At 36.9% G+C, this 16,973-nt stretch overlaps 1 protein-coding gene across 8 annotated transcripts in view; it reads right to left on the minus strand.

The window, feature by feature from the left end:
* Window positions 1–16,973, minus strand: part of LOC127574120 (protein tyrosine phosphatase type IVA 3-like) — a 100,407-nt gene that overhangs the window by 49,304 nt on the left and 34,130 nt on the right. The window contains exons 1-2 of one of the 8 annotated variants that reach the window (XM_052022828.1): window positions 13,262–13,530; window positions 3,281–3,337 (exon numbers count right to left, since the gene is read on the minus strand). The exons of 3 other annotated variants lie outside the window; for them this stretch is intronic. The gene's annotated coding sequence lies outside the window, so the exon portion shown is untranslated. Of the gene's footprint in view, window positions 1–3,158; window positions 3,246–3,280; window positions 3,427–13,231; window positions 13,531–16,973 lie in introns of those variants that run through there. 4 more of the 8 variants (XM_052022826.1, XM_052022832.1, XM_052022827.1 and 1 more) reach the window with 4 other exon arrangements.

Raw genomic sequence — 16,973 nt, forward strand, 5'->3', positions numbered from 1 at the left:
CTTCTCAGTCTTATACATAAATCGTAAAAAGTTGAGCCAGCACCAATCACTGTAGCATACTACCCATTACATCTTGCCAACCAGAAAAAGACCCATTTATATCCACACATCTTTAACCCATGCCAAAATGTTACCTCTTACACCAGGACATTTTATTTTCCAAAATAACCTTTAATGCTGCACCTTTTCAAATGCCTTCTGGAAATCTAGGAATTATACATCCAGAGTGCATGTTATTTCTTCAAAGACGTCCAATAAATTGGTCAAACATGATTTCCATAGCGTTGTCAGGGGAGGCAGCAGAAGCACATATGAAAGCAATGTTTAAGCAGCGTTTAGACAGATGCATGAACAGGCAGGTAATAGAGGGATAGGGACCACGTGGATGCACATGGGATTAGTTGGACTAGCATCGTGGTTGGTGCAGACATAGTGGGCCAAAAGGTCCTGTTCCTGTGCTGTACCGTTATAATGTTGTATAGAGGGATTTAAGGGCATTTCTAGAACTGGGAACATCACCAATAGAGATCCCCCAATTCATTTACTTTCCTATTCTCTTTGGAATAAGCCTCCAGCCCAGTTTCCTAAAGCTCATGGTTCTAGAGAGTGAATGTTTAAATATAAAAACCAGCATTGGCATCCTGTGTATGTTTAAATGGTTTTTACTATTAAAAGAACAATGTTGAAAAGAAATCTTTTGCCTTGTCTGAACACACATTTCAGAAAGCTGAAAAAGCAAATCATCTCCCACTGTGTCACATTAAGAAATTTCTGTCTCATGACAGCCCCCAATACTCCCTACACAGAATGTGCAATCTTACCCTGTAGTTCTTGATGAGAGACTTAAGGCCCTCTGAGTTTATTTCCTTGATATTGGAATTTTTCAGATAGGGCACAACCAATTAAATGTTTATTATTCTTCGATACCAGTACATAGATCTGCACAGCTCACTGTAGATCTAGCCCAGATCTGGAACTAACTCACAGCACAAACAGTCATCATGGTTGTTAACAAGTGAGGTTAAGTGTGGATTTTAGAACACCATTATTCATTATGACAAAGCGAAAGAGACAATAAATGTACAACATATTTTATTTCCAGATGACTACTGGTAGCGTAGTGGTTAGCATAACTCTATTACAGCGCCAGCGACCCGGGTCCAATTCCAGCCACTGTCTGTAAGGAGTTTGTACGTTCTCCCTGTGTCTCTGCATCGGCTTCCTCCAGGTGCTCCAGTTTTCTCCCACGTTCCAAAGACGTACAGGTTAGGAAGTTGTGTGCATGCTATGTCGGCGTTGGAAGCATGGTGACACTTCCGGGCTGCCCTCAGAACACATTATGCAAGAGATGTATTTCACTGTGTGTTTCGATGTACATGTGACTAATAATGATATCTTATCGAATATCTAATCAGAACTATCAGAGATTTTGTGCTAAAATAGTCAGAGGTAATTACTTTTGGCATTCCTGTTGTGTACAGCAATTTCAATTTTTAACCATACATGAACTAACTCTTTATTTCTGCTGCTAAGCAATGGTATTCTACTCAGAAGTGGATTAGGGAACACAGAGTACAGTTAGAATGGGTGTGCAGTGAAAGAGGGCATATTGTCAAACTGTAAGATCCAGCAAACAATGTGATAAAGACACTACAGATCACTACAACAGGATGGAAGAATTGGAATACATTCACAGTTTAAAACTAAAGGTCAAAGTTTTATTTATAAAGATTGGTTCATGGTCTTTTAGCATGAATGAATAACCTCTGCCAAGTAGAGTTTTGGTTTCTGGGATGCAGTGATTGTTATTATTTCCAATCTCTCTTTATACCATAAAATTGCATGCATCAGCATTGATGCCATTTAACCAGATTTTCCACAATCTTTCACTAAAAATCTGTGCATTTTCAGAGTGGCGTCTCAAAATATTCAAGGTGATGAATTGAGTCATTTTAATGTTACAAGTTGACGTACTTTTGAGACATCTTTTACCATGTTAGAGCAGTGAGAAAACAAAATTTGTTGCATTAGTGTTTACTATTTCTACTTTTTTGGAGGTCACAATTTGAACTGTAAGCATATCATCAATTTTAACAATTCAAAAGCAAAAAGTAGAGGAAATACTGAAATTTACATAAAAATTAGGAAATATACTCAGCAACACCATACCCTATCATTAGATCTGAAGTTATTCAAGAAATTCAACAGCTGAATCAAAAATTTTCCATTGCAACCATGGACATCCAAAGCAAGAAAATGAATGTTCGCATTCATTTCACAAATTTTCATGTCTGTCAGAAATGCCCCAAATTGCTTCCCAATCATCAAATTACTTTGGAGAGTTTGTCAAATAATCAAAAACATCAAATATTTACTGCTTTTCTTCAAATAACATCTTGGAAGCTTTAATGGCACATAGATACAAACTCAGTTTAATGTTTCATAGTACAGTACTTCTGCTGAATCAACTCTCCCTCCATACTGACCAGATTGTGTGCTTAAGTTTGGGGGTCAGGCTTAAAGTTTACTTAGAGACTAAATAAAGAGATCAATGCTTAACAATTTAAAATACATGTGCAGAAATGGAGCGCACACAGATGAACTCAAAAACAGCAGCTGGTACATTTTTAGAAACATGGCCATTATAAATTAAGGTTACAATGTAATATGTTCTATGAAATGCACAAACTTGGCACATAAGCCTCCCTTTCGAGCTTCTAAAGTACCATACGTTCAGGAGTTCTGATTGCTGTCATGCTATTTGTACTACTGTCCTTGGCTGCCAAGTCTACAGTAATAAGTGATCATCGATTTTGCCGGCACACAAAGTTGGTAGCAGAGCTGAGTTAACCTTCATTTCACAACATGCTAAAGCTTTCAGTTAAAGTCTGCTGTGCCACTTTAACACACTAATGCAAATGAAGCTCTTAAGGAGTTCTAAGATTTTTCTTTTGTCTTGATCACAATGCTAATATTGTCCCATTTATCCATTCAAATAATCTATATGTAAAACTTTCATTCCTAATCAAATATTCAGCATTAAGAAATCATCATGGTAAAAATTACATTGAGGTTTTTTTCCATAATTTCAGACCAAGAAGGTACAGCATTTTGTTTAGGCAGATGATTCTAAGGCATGCTATAACTTTAATAATTACCTAGAAATATTACTGGATGTTAGGTTCAGCAGCTGATGAAGAATCAGACTTAAAACACCACAACAGTCCAAACATGGAACTAATTAAGAAAAGGACAAGAGCAACAGAAAATAAATCCTCACATGAAGCTGTGTAAACTTGCACTGGTTGGATGTTCCTCTCAGATCACACCAAGCCCACTGAAATGCATAAGGGTTCAGTCCGTGAGATGAAGACCCATCAATGATTTTTAACTGAATTATTTTAGTTTCCCCTGCAAGCACATCAGAACATAACTAAAGACTTAAACAACAACAGCTGTTTCCGTTTCATCTGCACTATAGGAAACGACACACTAAAACAGGCGTTTCCTTAGCAACCACAGAACAACCGACATGCAGGAGACTGAAGTCAACTAACGTACGATGCTCCATTTTATCTTCAGCTTTTGTTGCCTTGATGGATTACACCTTCAATTTTCCCTTTCAAAAACTTCAATGTTAACATTCAATTAGCATCCATAACTAAACATCATATGTATCCAACTGTTTAATTTGAAATGACAAACTTATGATGTACTATTTCATAATTATATTTGACACATTATGTTTTGAAGCTAAAAATGAGCTGCTGGAGGAACTCAGCAGGTCAAATAGCATCCATGAAGGGAAATGGACAGTCGACGTTTTGGGTTGAGTGCGAAACATCGACTGTCCATTTCCCTCTACAGATGCGGCCTGGCCCACTGCATTCGTCTCGCAGATTGTTTTTTGCTCCAGATTCCAGCATCTGCAGTCTCGTGTCCTCTCTTGAAGCTAAATGATTAAAGCAATCTTAGTTTAAAAAAAAATTTAAAATGTCTGTTGGTCTCAGGTTTCAGTTCTTTTAAAAAAAACACAATCAATCATATTTAGAAGTTTAGCAGTCCATAGAATTATGTTCGACACCATCTGGTTTGAAAATCTACATAATATCTATATTACGTCAATGCCAAAGCATGGGTATGGGAACAGGTTGACTAAATTGCTCTTGCATTTTTCTGCAGCCTTGCCCCAAAGTTCAAGGCTCTTGAACAGATTCAAACAGTCACTGACGCAAACTAACCAGGCATTATCTCCTGTAAAATTACTGATCCATGACCAACTTTCTAGAACTGATATTGAGCTTTTTGATGAAGCCACCAAATGAAATATTAGACTTTAAATTTTCAAAATTATAAGCCCGACAAATACAAACAGAAAAATATACCAGCAGTACTTTTAGCTTTGAAGCTGTGAATACTCAGTTTTACTTGCATTATAAATTTTGTAGAATGGGGTATATCTTTTTCACAGTCAACATAGCATCATTTCTAAATTTTTTTTTCCCAGTAAACTGGACCAGGTTACTTTCCAGTTAACTACTGCATAAATAAATTCAATAACTTTTAAAGTGGGGTGGTGGAAGATAAATAGGGTCATTTATCTGCTGAATCATCACTTCTAAGAAAATTTAAAATCTCTTTACTGTCAACAACTTACAGGAACAATAGGTCAGGTAATATTTATGGACAACCTAACTCCTCTGTATAAAATATAACATCTAATGGATACAAAGTGATTTCAATGTAACCATCCCAATCATTATTCATAAAATGCTATTAATCAGATTTTTTTTCCTTACAGAAGATGTGGTGATGACTTAACAACTTTTACAAATATGCAGATCAAAGAGGTTTTATGTACAATACTAAACCAAAGCAATGCATTATCAAATTAAATTAATATCTGGAATCTACTGCTGAACATTTTGCTGACAGAGAGGGAGGTTTTGGATGACCTGTCTGCAGGCTCTCAATACAACTGATCAGACCTCTACATGTAAATGAGAATAGCTTTACTGACTCCCTTCAAATTTTCCTTCACATGGGAAGCATCTGGTTCCTGCTTCATTCTTCCCTGGAGCAGCATATATAATTTCTGATCTATGCGAATGAATCCCACATCTCAGTAACATAATGCAGCACAATTCCAAAATTCAGCTTAAAATGTAATGTAGAAAATATCTTCAGCAATTTCTATTATTTTACTAACATTCTTCAATGCAAAAGCCATTTGAACAATTATAGAGGTCTAGATGTTAATAAATTTTCCTCTTCAAATTTAGCACCAATGTAATGAAGTCAATCAACCACAGAGCTGTCCAGTTCATCATCTTGCAGAAGTACTTTGCAAGTATAACTGATTGTAGAATTATTACCAGAGACATTCTTGGTTAATATTTTTTGCCTTCAGCCAAGAGTGATTTACTGACAATGCTAGCACCTTTTAGCAGTTTCTAAGGAGCGTCATTGTAATGTTTCTACTTTCAAAACCCTACAAAAATGTGCTTAAAGTCACAATTCATGATTTCAGCTTTATGTACCATTTCAGATAAAAATCCCAGTGAAAAGTGTGATCCAACCACAGCACAGCGTCACCACAGCAGTAAGTAGGGATGGAAGCAAAGAGGCACGTTGAATATGCCCTGCAGGCAATATGCCACATTATTTTTGTTTCTATAGAATGTTGTGAAATGAATAACACATTAAATAAAATAACATGCATATTAACACCAATTTAGTCTTAAAAACGTAATTTTAACTGTGCAAATATTTGTAACCGAAAGTAATAGCAAGCACTGTACATTTTGAATTGTACTACAATCGAAATCATTATATGAAAATGGAGCAAAATCTAATTTTAGAATTCCATTATCGTTTAACAGTGCAATTCAAACTGCAATTAACTCATGATTAATATTTTAATTTTTCAAACTGGTAATCTTCAGTTAAACTGATCTATTCTGACATTGTACCTCAATTAACTGCAAGACGTAGAACAATACAAATCTTTAGAAAATACAACAAAATTGCAGTTATTTAAAAAAATTTTAGTAGTATTCTGGCACATTAAAACAGATTAGAATTTGTGATGCATTTTCAAATCACGACTTGAAATAAATATTTTGGAAAGGACTTAATCTGCTACATGGACTTTGCTGGCAAAACATTCGCTTCTCATCCCAATTCACCCTGAGAAAGTCCATTTTTAACTGAGTGGCTTGTTACAACATTTAGTAGGCATTTATGAGCCAAGCACATTGTGTAACTGAAGTCACATACAAGTTAGACAGGGTAACAACAGCAAGCTTCTGTCCTTGAAAGAGCATAAATGAACCAGTTGAGTTTCATGGTTTCTTTCCTAAAGTAAAAATAAATCTATTTTTCAAACTGACATTGATATTTAAGCTCATTTTCTCTCAATTCAGACTTGTGAAATAATCCAGATACCACTGTACCAACATTTTGTCCAATCTGCGCTCAAGTTGAGAAGTTTATGCAAGAGAAGCACATTCTTTCAATTGTGTTATTTAGTGTTCCTCAAGCTCATAAAACAGCAAAGTGCAAGCTTTATTCCACATCCCCTAAAAAATGAGCCTTACTCCTAACCCCTCTGCATCACCCACCATGCCAACATATCAAATGAGACAGATAAGAAATCTCCAAAACTTGAAGAACCTTGGAATCAGCAAAGTTTCAGCACAAACTGCCAATAGATTTGAACCAAACTATCAAAAGGTTTAAGGCAAAATCTTAGCAGTACGCACGATGCTAACAATGCCTTCCCCATATTTGTACAGTTCGCAGATTCATTTCTTTTGATATGCAAAATCTAGATGATATTGTACCTGCATGCAATGAAGTTAGTAATCCAGCCAATGGGATGTACTTGAATCAATTTAAACTACTTTCGTACATTTTAAGTTTGTAAATGGACTTTAGTTAGTGCTAATTTAAGTAAACTGTAGCATCCTTCTTCTTAGGGAATTCTTCAGAACCAAGCACGACTTACTTCTGTTCTGGCTTAATGGGTTCTGAGACGGCTAATGAGCCCATATGGGAACTTGAAGACTCTTTCACAGATGTGCCACAAGGTGGCAGACAGGGAGGTGGATGAGTAGGATGTTGGATCTGAGGATGTTTGCTCCTTCTCCTTATGCATGGCCTCTGTGTGCTCCCAATGCAGGGCTTTGAGGTTCTCAATATCATACCAACTGCTCCATCTCCATTTAAGGCAGTCATAGTTTAGAAATTCCTGGAGGTCAGTGCCGATGTTACAGTTCTTCAGAGGCTTTGAGCACGTCCTTGAATTTTTCCTCCATCCACCTGCTAATTTCTTCCCATGATAAAGCTTGGAATAGTGTGCCTGCGTCAAGAGCGTGGAGTAAGGTATGGGTTTGATTTGGCCTGACCGATATCAATGACAGAGTATATCAGGGTCTCAACACTAGGGCTGTTGGTGTGAGAGAGCAAACTGACATTGGTTCAGTTATCCTTTCAGTGAATTTGGCTGATGATTTTTATGGAGACAGAATTGATGGCATTTTTCCTATGCCTTGGAATGTCCGCTGTAGGTGGTTCACGTGTTAGAAACATATAGGAAGGTAGAGAGCACTGCTGCCTGATAGACTATACTATTCCACCTGCTATTTTGATAAAGAGCATGGGATTGCTACACTTAAATGAGAAGCAAGTTATTCACCAGATCAAAACACTGCTGCAACAAGAATTCCTGTTAGTAATAGAGTACCAAAATACTGATCATCAACAAAACCAAAGTACCATAGCAGTAAACTACATGTAATTTGTCTTTTTTGATTTTGGCAAGATCAACTGGAAGAGAAGCCGATTTCATTCTCTCTTTAGCTCAATGTCTAATGTTTTTCTCAGAATTGTTTATCACAATACACTGAAATGAAACAGAACTTCTTATCACTTATACAACATACACACCAAATGGTTCCAGGGCTAAAAGATGCAATTATTTAAGACACACACACTCCACCCTTTTTTTGGGAATTTAGATGATCTTGAATATTTGTCAATACAAAATTGCTGAACTACCAGATAGTTCCTTAGCAACTTGGCCACCTGCTAAAAAAATTCACGCAATGAGAAATGCCTCGTCTTTGTTGTAAACCTGTATATGTCAAGTAATCTAAATTCATATTTAATCTGATAGTCTGACATATAGTTGGTGACATCTGAAAATATGGTGGCACTGGAAACTTGTGGTGTTAAACTGTGGGTTCACAAAAATAAAGCTATTAATTAAATACTAGCAAATGATGGAGATTATTGATATTCAGTAAAACCCTACTAGGACTGGAAATGGACTAAAATTGCCTGAATCTTCAACACTGATAAGAAAAGACTATTCACATTGCATGTCACATGATTGGTGATAACAAGGCATGCAAAAGGTTAAAAGTTCTTAGAATAAAAATTTTAAATTACAGAAAACACACTGTTGTCCATCACACCTGTGATGCCTTTTGCATCCCAGTCCATCACACCTGTGTCGGCTCTCTCAAGGAGCCACTAATTTAACTGCATGCCTCTGCTATTTCAAATCACTTTAAGTTATCATATTCTCACTAAAATTAATAGATGCCATGTTTTCAATTTATCCACTACATGCCCTCAATCAGTTAAATTATTAACATCCTCACCTAGATTAAAGGGTTGTGGATTCAAAACCCATTCAAGAGACTTTAGTGCAAAATGCAGCTCCACACTCCAGTGCAATACTGAGTGTGTTGCATATCTCAGCTTTTGGATAAGAGGTTCTTACGCATACGAAGATGGTATAAAGAATGGATGGCATTATTTCAAAGAACAGCAGGTGCATTTTCCCAGGCTTTAATGTTAATCTTTATTCCTTGAGCAACATTAGTAGAACACGTAATCTAATTATAACTGCTTTGCTTTTATGGGTTTTTGTTGTGTCCAAGCTGGCTGAAATCTTTCATAGTCTGTAACAGTTAGATTGAGATCTACATAAGAATCCTTTGTTATCTGTAAGGTGCTTTGGAACATCCTGAGGTTATGCATGGCGTGATAGAAATGCAAGTCTTTTTATATAGTGGACGATAAAATTAAATTGGTTCGTAACAAATATTTTTGAAACAAGAGACATTTGCCTTTTAGCAACTTCAACTCCTATTTACAAGTAGATGGATTTATGTTGTCTTCACTAAAGGTAAAGCCCATTTTAATGAGATCGAAACAGCTGACTGAAACTGCCTGAAAACTGATTTTGACAAAAATAGGCACCTAGTTTCAAATTGCTCAGTAAATACAGGTGATTAACGTGTGAAATAACCAACATCAGAAATGCAGGAACACACTTAGCAAGTTCAGAACCTGGTGTGGCAAGTGCTCAGTTGAAATAAATGGTACTGCACTACAGCCAGCGGTTCCACATAGAACCATCAACTAACAAAATTACATGTCGGTGGGTACTTGCCTTCCACATTCAAACTGCAACATGGAAGTCAAACACAAGCTACAGGTCAAATGCCAGTCCTACTCTGCTGCTGGACTCAGTACTGAGTGCAGGGGCAGAGCTCAGTCATTTACACTTTATATTTGGCACCTCCCCTTTATGCTAGTCATGGCTCTACTCATTTGAGCAAGTTTGTCAATGTAAATTGAAACGGTAAATGCAGTTAAGTGTTTTGGTTTACTTATAAAATTAAAAATATCGATATCACAAGTTAAAGGTGCTTTTCAGTACATTTATTTCCAGTGGCAGGTTCTAGTGCCACAATTAAAGACACTGCAGAACCTAACAGTTTGTTGCTCTACTTATGCTGCCCTTATCTGCTGAATGTTTTCAAGCATTTCCCATTTTTATTAGCCAACTGAGGAGAACTCAACATTGACCATGCAGAGCCATAATACAAGAGGACAGAAATATGTGCTGTAACTTACAAAGAATCACCAAGATCTTAGAGGCATTTTTAATAAATGCTTTGTGCACATCTACCTTTTCTAAACCTATTGTTTAGATAGCAGGATGGTCATGGTACCAAATACACTCTTAGCTCTGAAATCTCAAGACTAATTCTCTATTTTATGTTACTTATTAGGACCCAATATAAATGCACATTGTTGTTACATTTCCAAGCAGATGTCACATAGGAAATTTAAACATCTTGACTTCCTCTGAAAAAGACACTCTGGATACCACTAAATAGATTACTTGGACAGCAAGAGATAAACAAAGGTAGGCAACTTCAAGCATAATTATCCTTGTTTATTAAAGTGCAAAAAAGATTACATCACAAAACTCACCTCCTCCCAACTTCATATCATCCATCACTACTTCTACCTCAGCCAATCTACCACCAAAATCTTCTGTGTCAACCATTTCCAAACTGAACAATTCCAACGTTCACCTGGTTGGTGCCCCATCCTGCATAACTTGAGCTAATTGAAAATTAACTGCTGATATCTTCTCCTGTACTATGTCTAATTCACTCAGCACCAAGATTTGCCAGACTGTAATCAACATTAAATGCCATTGACTCAAATGAAAAATTCATACTTGGGTTCTCATTCCTTCAACACAGCAGTCCAGTGGACCAGTACTAGATTAACTGTTCAGAACTCAATTTTCACTATGGATGACTATACAGTTAGCAAAATGAGGACTGTGATGCAATTGGGGTAGAGGAAAAAAGATGTGGTTGGAGAGTCAGTGATCTAAAATATGTGATTAGGTTTGGGGGCAGGTTAGGGGTATGAAGCAAGTAGCAAATCAGGGGCCTGTGATTGGTGGTCTGAACACATATTGGTTCAGCTGATTAAAACCTGGCAATAGTGGGATGATGGGATGCGGGTCAGGTGTAGAAAAAAATAACTGGTAGCCCCAAAGGAGAACCAAAAGTTACATGGGTCATAACTAAGATAGGTTCCCTTGTGTTTCCAAATGCTGGGCTGGGACCAGCTCAGAAATCCTCCCTTCAAATTGTGCCAATGCAGACCAAGCAGTGCCATTAAAATCTAGATGGGACGAGATGAACATTTCAGAACTTCGTGAAATAAGCTTTCCTTAATTTCCAATAAGTTCTGTACAGAGAGCATCATTATGTGCAAATCTAATGTTGAAAATTGCTGATCTACACAAACATTATATGAAATTGCTGGTTGAATTTCCAGAATGATGTGATTTAACCTAGAAATCATTGTAAGTGCATTCCACTCTTGGGGAGAAAATAAAATTATTTTCACATGTAGCACCGAAGAAAAGCAAGCATCGTGTGATTGAATATCTAGGCCAATCCTTTTTACTATTAAACAATGGCAAAGTAAAATTACCTATCAGAATATATAACTAGAATATAGCATGTTAGGCATTTTGAGATACGCTGAATGCATTGTCAAGAGAATTCACTGGAAATATTGCTTTCAGTTTAGGTCAACATATGACAAAAAAAACAAATGTTGTAGTAAGGGATTGCCCAGGCATTATTCCAAATATAGTATGTGACAGGTCAAGATTAAACAGTTAATTCTCCACAATTTATAAAAGCTACAATAGGTATAGATCTACAGAACATAACAGTAAACTTATGGCAAAACCTATATATTACTTCATAGTACACCAAATGAAGTAGCACACAAGGAAATGAATTTACATTAGGACAGAGTTGTCCTTTGATACATCCCATAAGTGTCTCAGATGAAATAGAGATTAATAACTTAGTCTTTTGACTCATTCTTGTGTTTAACTATGAATAAGAAATCAAACATGTTACATTACATGCACAATTTTAGACTGGGGACAGATGTACTGTGGAGAGCATTCTGACTGGTTGTATCACAGCGTGGTATGGAGGCTTCAAATGCACAAGATCGCAAGGCGCTGCAGAGGGTTGTAGACTCAGCCAGCTCCATCACGGGTACAACCCTCCCCACCATTGAGGGGATCTTCAAGCGGCAGTGCCTCAAGAAGGTGGCGTCCATCACTAAGAACCCTCACCATCTGGTACATGCCATTACGATCATCAGGGAGGTGGTATAGGAGCCTGAAGACCCACACTCAATGTTTTAGGAACAGCTTCTTCCCCTCTGCCCCATCAGATTTCTGAATGGTCCATGACCACTTCCTTTTGTTTTTGTACTATTTATTTTGTAATTTTTAGTAATGTTTATGTCTTCGCACTGTACACAAGTCAGTGATAATAAACATGATTCTGACTCCAATCTAGACAGCCTGATCCGATTGCCATTGATCTGCTAATGTCACATGCCCAATGTCAAAAGTTACATGATATTTATGAGAAACATACATGGAGATGACATTTCAGAGACCAGAAATAAACAAATTTGTTTCAGCTATGTAGCTCCTTAAAGACAGTAGGGAGAACAGAATCTTTTCTTCCAAAAATAAACAAATTCCTGTTGTGAAAGACCTCTGAATTACTGCAACAAAACCCAATTGTTTCCTCTCACAGCCAATCTGAATTTTTAAATTTCTATTTAACTTAAAGTAGTTTTGTTCAAGTACTCAAAAGTCGTAAATGAAGGCTGTGACCGAACAGAACACTAAAAAAAACCCACAGTACATTTAAACTATATGGCACAAAATTTACACCAATGCCCAAGTATTCTTTTGAATCAATTTTGCAAAGTTAAACTTGCTATTGTTTCTGAAATGGGTAATTTAAAAATATTTTAATTGTGAGCTCCACTGCAAATCAAGATCTTGTACATGCAATGTATATGGAAATTGATTAAGTATGGAAATTGCAACCACATTGCAGCAAATGTTCATCCAAAGTACTGTTCCGGATAGCAAAAGTTGTGCATCATTTCTTGCTTACAAATCATGCAGTTTTTGCAGCAATTAAATGAAGTCATGATTTCTCTTGAAACTTGAAACTTTTCAAGAATAACTTATAATGCCTACATTGATGTGCACGCACATTTTGATGTTGAAGTGTTAATTCATTAAAAATTTAATTGGCATACATCCAGAACTACATTTATTTGTAGTATAGTTTCTATGTCTTACAGCTATTGAAAGTGAAAAAGACAAGAGTGAAGGCTCAGTATCACAAACAACAACTAGGAGACTGTTTAGCAACTAACTGAATTAAGCGTTCCTCATTAATACATATAAACATGGAGACTTATGTCGATATGTATGTTAACATCAGTATATACATTAAAAATCTAACAACAATATAACAATATCTTCATTAGATAATACATTTAAATCTACCTTTAAAATATGGAACAAAAATAAACTCACTGAGTGGCAAAATGTGGTGGTTACTTCCTGCTCACAAGCTGTAAAATCTTGTTGCTAATCTTCTTGGAAAATCCTGTTAGCAGCAGAGAAGGATTCACATTCTTCCTAAAGCTTTTTGCTTTGACAATCTGAACACAATGTGGTTTTGAAAAACTTTTGATAAAATATATGCAGACAATGAATGTATCTGCTTATCCAGCAAATACCAACCGAACCACAGAGTGCAACTACACTAAGATGTTCTTCCCTTGTCTCGGTTTATCTGAATGTTTCAGACCTTCCCCTCACTTCCCAAATAAACTCCAAACGATGCACTTCCTGTAAGTCAATGTTTGTCTATGCAAAGTCTGTGTCCAATTAGCAATCTCAAATGACAGCTAAGGGAGAGTAAAAAAAGAGTCCGCCTCAGTGGGGAACTGAACAGCCATTCAGCTGGCCGTAGCACAAATCTGAAAGTTCTAGTTATCCTGGCTGACTGCCAGCACCTGGAGCAATCCAATCCTTTTTTATTACAGAACTGTATGCTTTCCATTTTGGTACAAGTCCTGGAGCATGTCTACTAACAAACCAGAGAAAAGTTTGCACACTGACTTCTAATAACGTATACACAGATAAGAAAGACAATGACCATAACTCTACACTAACAGTATGCCCACAATTTTGATAAAAAAGAAACCTGGGTTTTAATTCACACATCAAATGCTGAGGGGAAATGGGCAGGAGGGAAAGGTGCATTTGAAATAGGGATCTAATGTAATTTTTTATCGTAAGTATATCACAATATCATTACAATTTCTGGAACACAGTTGAAAGCTACAGCGATAACTTTCTGATAGTAAAGCCCTCCCTATAAAGACCTTAAATAATTAAATGGGGCAGATTGTGCCTACTGCACTTGGCGAATTCAACAACCGTGGTGCTAACGGCCACCCATAAAGACTTATGTCAGAAGTGGTTTGAAAATTGCAAATCGAATCAAATCAAGACTTGCATCTACACAGTGCTTCCCCAGTTCCTGGATGTAGCTTCTACATCAATAAAATGAAAGCAGCTAGCAGGAGAATGTAGTTGCAGATAAGGGAGGGTTCTTCACCTTAGCTGTGAGATTTCTTTCCATTACAGTAATATGACTGTAACACATTGTAATGAGGGTAACACATTCTTTTTATATAAAAAAAGATAGGCAACACATTTAAATGTGCACTTGGATTATTTTTCCTTGTACATTTAACCGACATTCAGAACTTCTTGTGGTTATAACCTACATGCTGGTCTGCAGAGTACCAGTACATAGTGACACAAACTATTTTTCTCTTCCACTCCAAATCAAAATCAAAATAAAAACAACCGACACTGGATATCCAAAATAAAACCAAAAAATGCTGGATACACTCAGCAGATTAGTTAGCATTTGCACAATCCAAAACATTAAATGGTTTCTCTTTCCAGATGCTGCCTGACCTGCTGAGCGTTTCCAGCATTTCCCTGTTTTATTTCCTTCTGCTCCATCTGGTGGATGAATAGACAAATGGCAAAGCTTACATAACTACAAGAACAGTTTCTTGATTATTTAATGATTACACAAAGGTAAAATAATTCAACATTTCAAATACTATAACACAATTTCTCATAATTTAAAACAAAATCAATGCATTGGATCAAGCATAACAAACTGCAGTCAAGTGCAACAAGTGTGTTTCCTGAAGTTTATCATAGTTAATTGGAGACAAATAAAAGTGAATGCAGTTCTAAACCAACTGGTCCATTCATTTTCTCAAAGAAAAGCTGTCATTCTTGTCTAATTAGATCTATGATTCTATCCCATACCATTTCCTCAAATGGCAAGGAAGTAACTCAATAACATAAACTGTGATAACTTAATTTGCAGCAGTTCGAGAAAGCACCAAATAATGCCCATTTTTCAAGAATAATCAAATAAAAAGTTACTTACCAAGAAGTAGATCACAGATATCTTTTGACTCAGATATCTAAATCCCTTATGTAGGTATGTGATGGCCAATTCTATACAGAGGTATGGCTGATTCTCCACAGTTATTCCACAAGTTACAACCATTTGACTTGCATATTTTCATTATAATGCCATTGACTCTTTAGGGTACAATGAATCAGTAGTGTTATAATGAAATACTCAGAGCTGGCATAAACTTGAAAGGTCAAATGGTATCCTTCTACACGAAAACCAAACAAAAAACCTGCAGATGCTGGAAATCTAAAATACAAACAGAAAATGCTTGAAATACTCAGCAGGCCAGACTGCATCTGTGGGAACAGAAATAGAGTTAATGTTTCAGGTTGAAGACCCTTTGATGTCTGACAAAGATATCAATCAGGAACAGAAGACAATGTTGTCTTTTGCACTTAGCCATGATATTAAATGTTATTTCCTTAAGAAATAAAGAGAAAGGCAAGAAGTTCTTGGCCCTTGTCATTGTAACTCTTGGAAAACTAAGACTTTGAGTTCAATGAAAAATTACAAATGACATTCATAAATGATAGGCTTCAAACATGATAGGATAACAAAAGCAATACCAATTAGAAAACAGAAACACTATATTTGCCAACTTGTTGTAAGCATTTACAGATGGCCATGATTTAGGATACACTTGATTTTATGTTCCAAACACTCCAAAACTATATCAAGGTCAAAGGTACCCTAATCATAAAACAAGAGAAAGGAAATAAAAACAAAGGGTGGAAATACTCAGTAGGTCAGCCTGTATCTATGAGAGAAACAAAATCAGAACTGGGAAGGAAAAAAAACTTAAACTGCAGTGAGGATAGGGGAGGTGGGGAGTTTCTGATAGGGTAAAAGTGGGAGGAGACCATGGGGATTAGCAGTAAACAAGGTTATCAAGTGAATGAGTAAATAAGAGCATTTAGAGAGTGACAACATAGACAAAAGAACAATGACAAAAGAATTTGGGAGCTGCAAAATGCTGAGCAGGAAGACATGCCTGGCACATGAAACTGGGCATGTCCTCCACACCCAGACAAAGAAAAGGAGGGGAGGAAAAAATACAAGAGTGGGAGTGGGGTGGAGAATTAAAGTGGCAGGCAACAGGAAGCTTAGGGTCACCCCTGCGACTAAATGCAGGTGCTCTGCAAAGTGATCACCATATTTGCATTTGTTTTTTCCAATGTAGGAGAGACCACATTGTGAGCATTGCAGTAAACTAGATTGGAAATAGTGCAACTAAAATGCTGTGTCACCTAGAAAGACTGTTTGGGTCCCTGGATGATGCGAAAGGTAGAGGTGAAAGGACTGGTGTTGCCTCACCTGTGGTTGTAAGGGAAAGTGCTGTAAGATGGGGTTGGCAGGTGGGAGTCGAAGAGTGGACCAGGGGTCACGAAGGGAATGATCCTTGCAAAATGCCAAAAGGGGAAGATGTGTCTCGTAGTGGAGTCTCTTTAAAAGGGCAGAAATTGCAGAGAATGATAGGTTGATTGTGAAGGCATTTGATTCTGAAGAAGACATTTCAGAGGCACCTGTACAGAAGTCTCTCAGCATCAGAGCAAATACGACAGAGACAGAAGAACCGGGAGAACAGGACAGACTCCTTATAGAGTAGTCAAGATAACTGTGGGAGTTGGTAGGATTATAATGGATGTTAGTAACTAGTCTCTCCCCTGAGATGGAGACAAAGATCCAAAAAAGGAAGTGAAGAGTCAGAGATGGACCATGTGAAGGTGA

This window comes from Pristis pectinata, chromosome 9 (assembly GCF_009764475.1).
Source record: "Pristis pectinata isolate sPriPec2 chromosome 9, sPriPec2.1.pri, whole genome shotgun sequence".
NCBI classification, from domain to species: Eukaryota; Metazoa; Chordata; class Chondrichthyes; order Rhinopristiformes; family Pristidae; genus Pristis; species Pristis pectinata.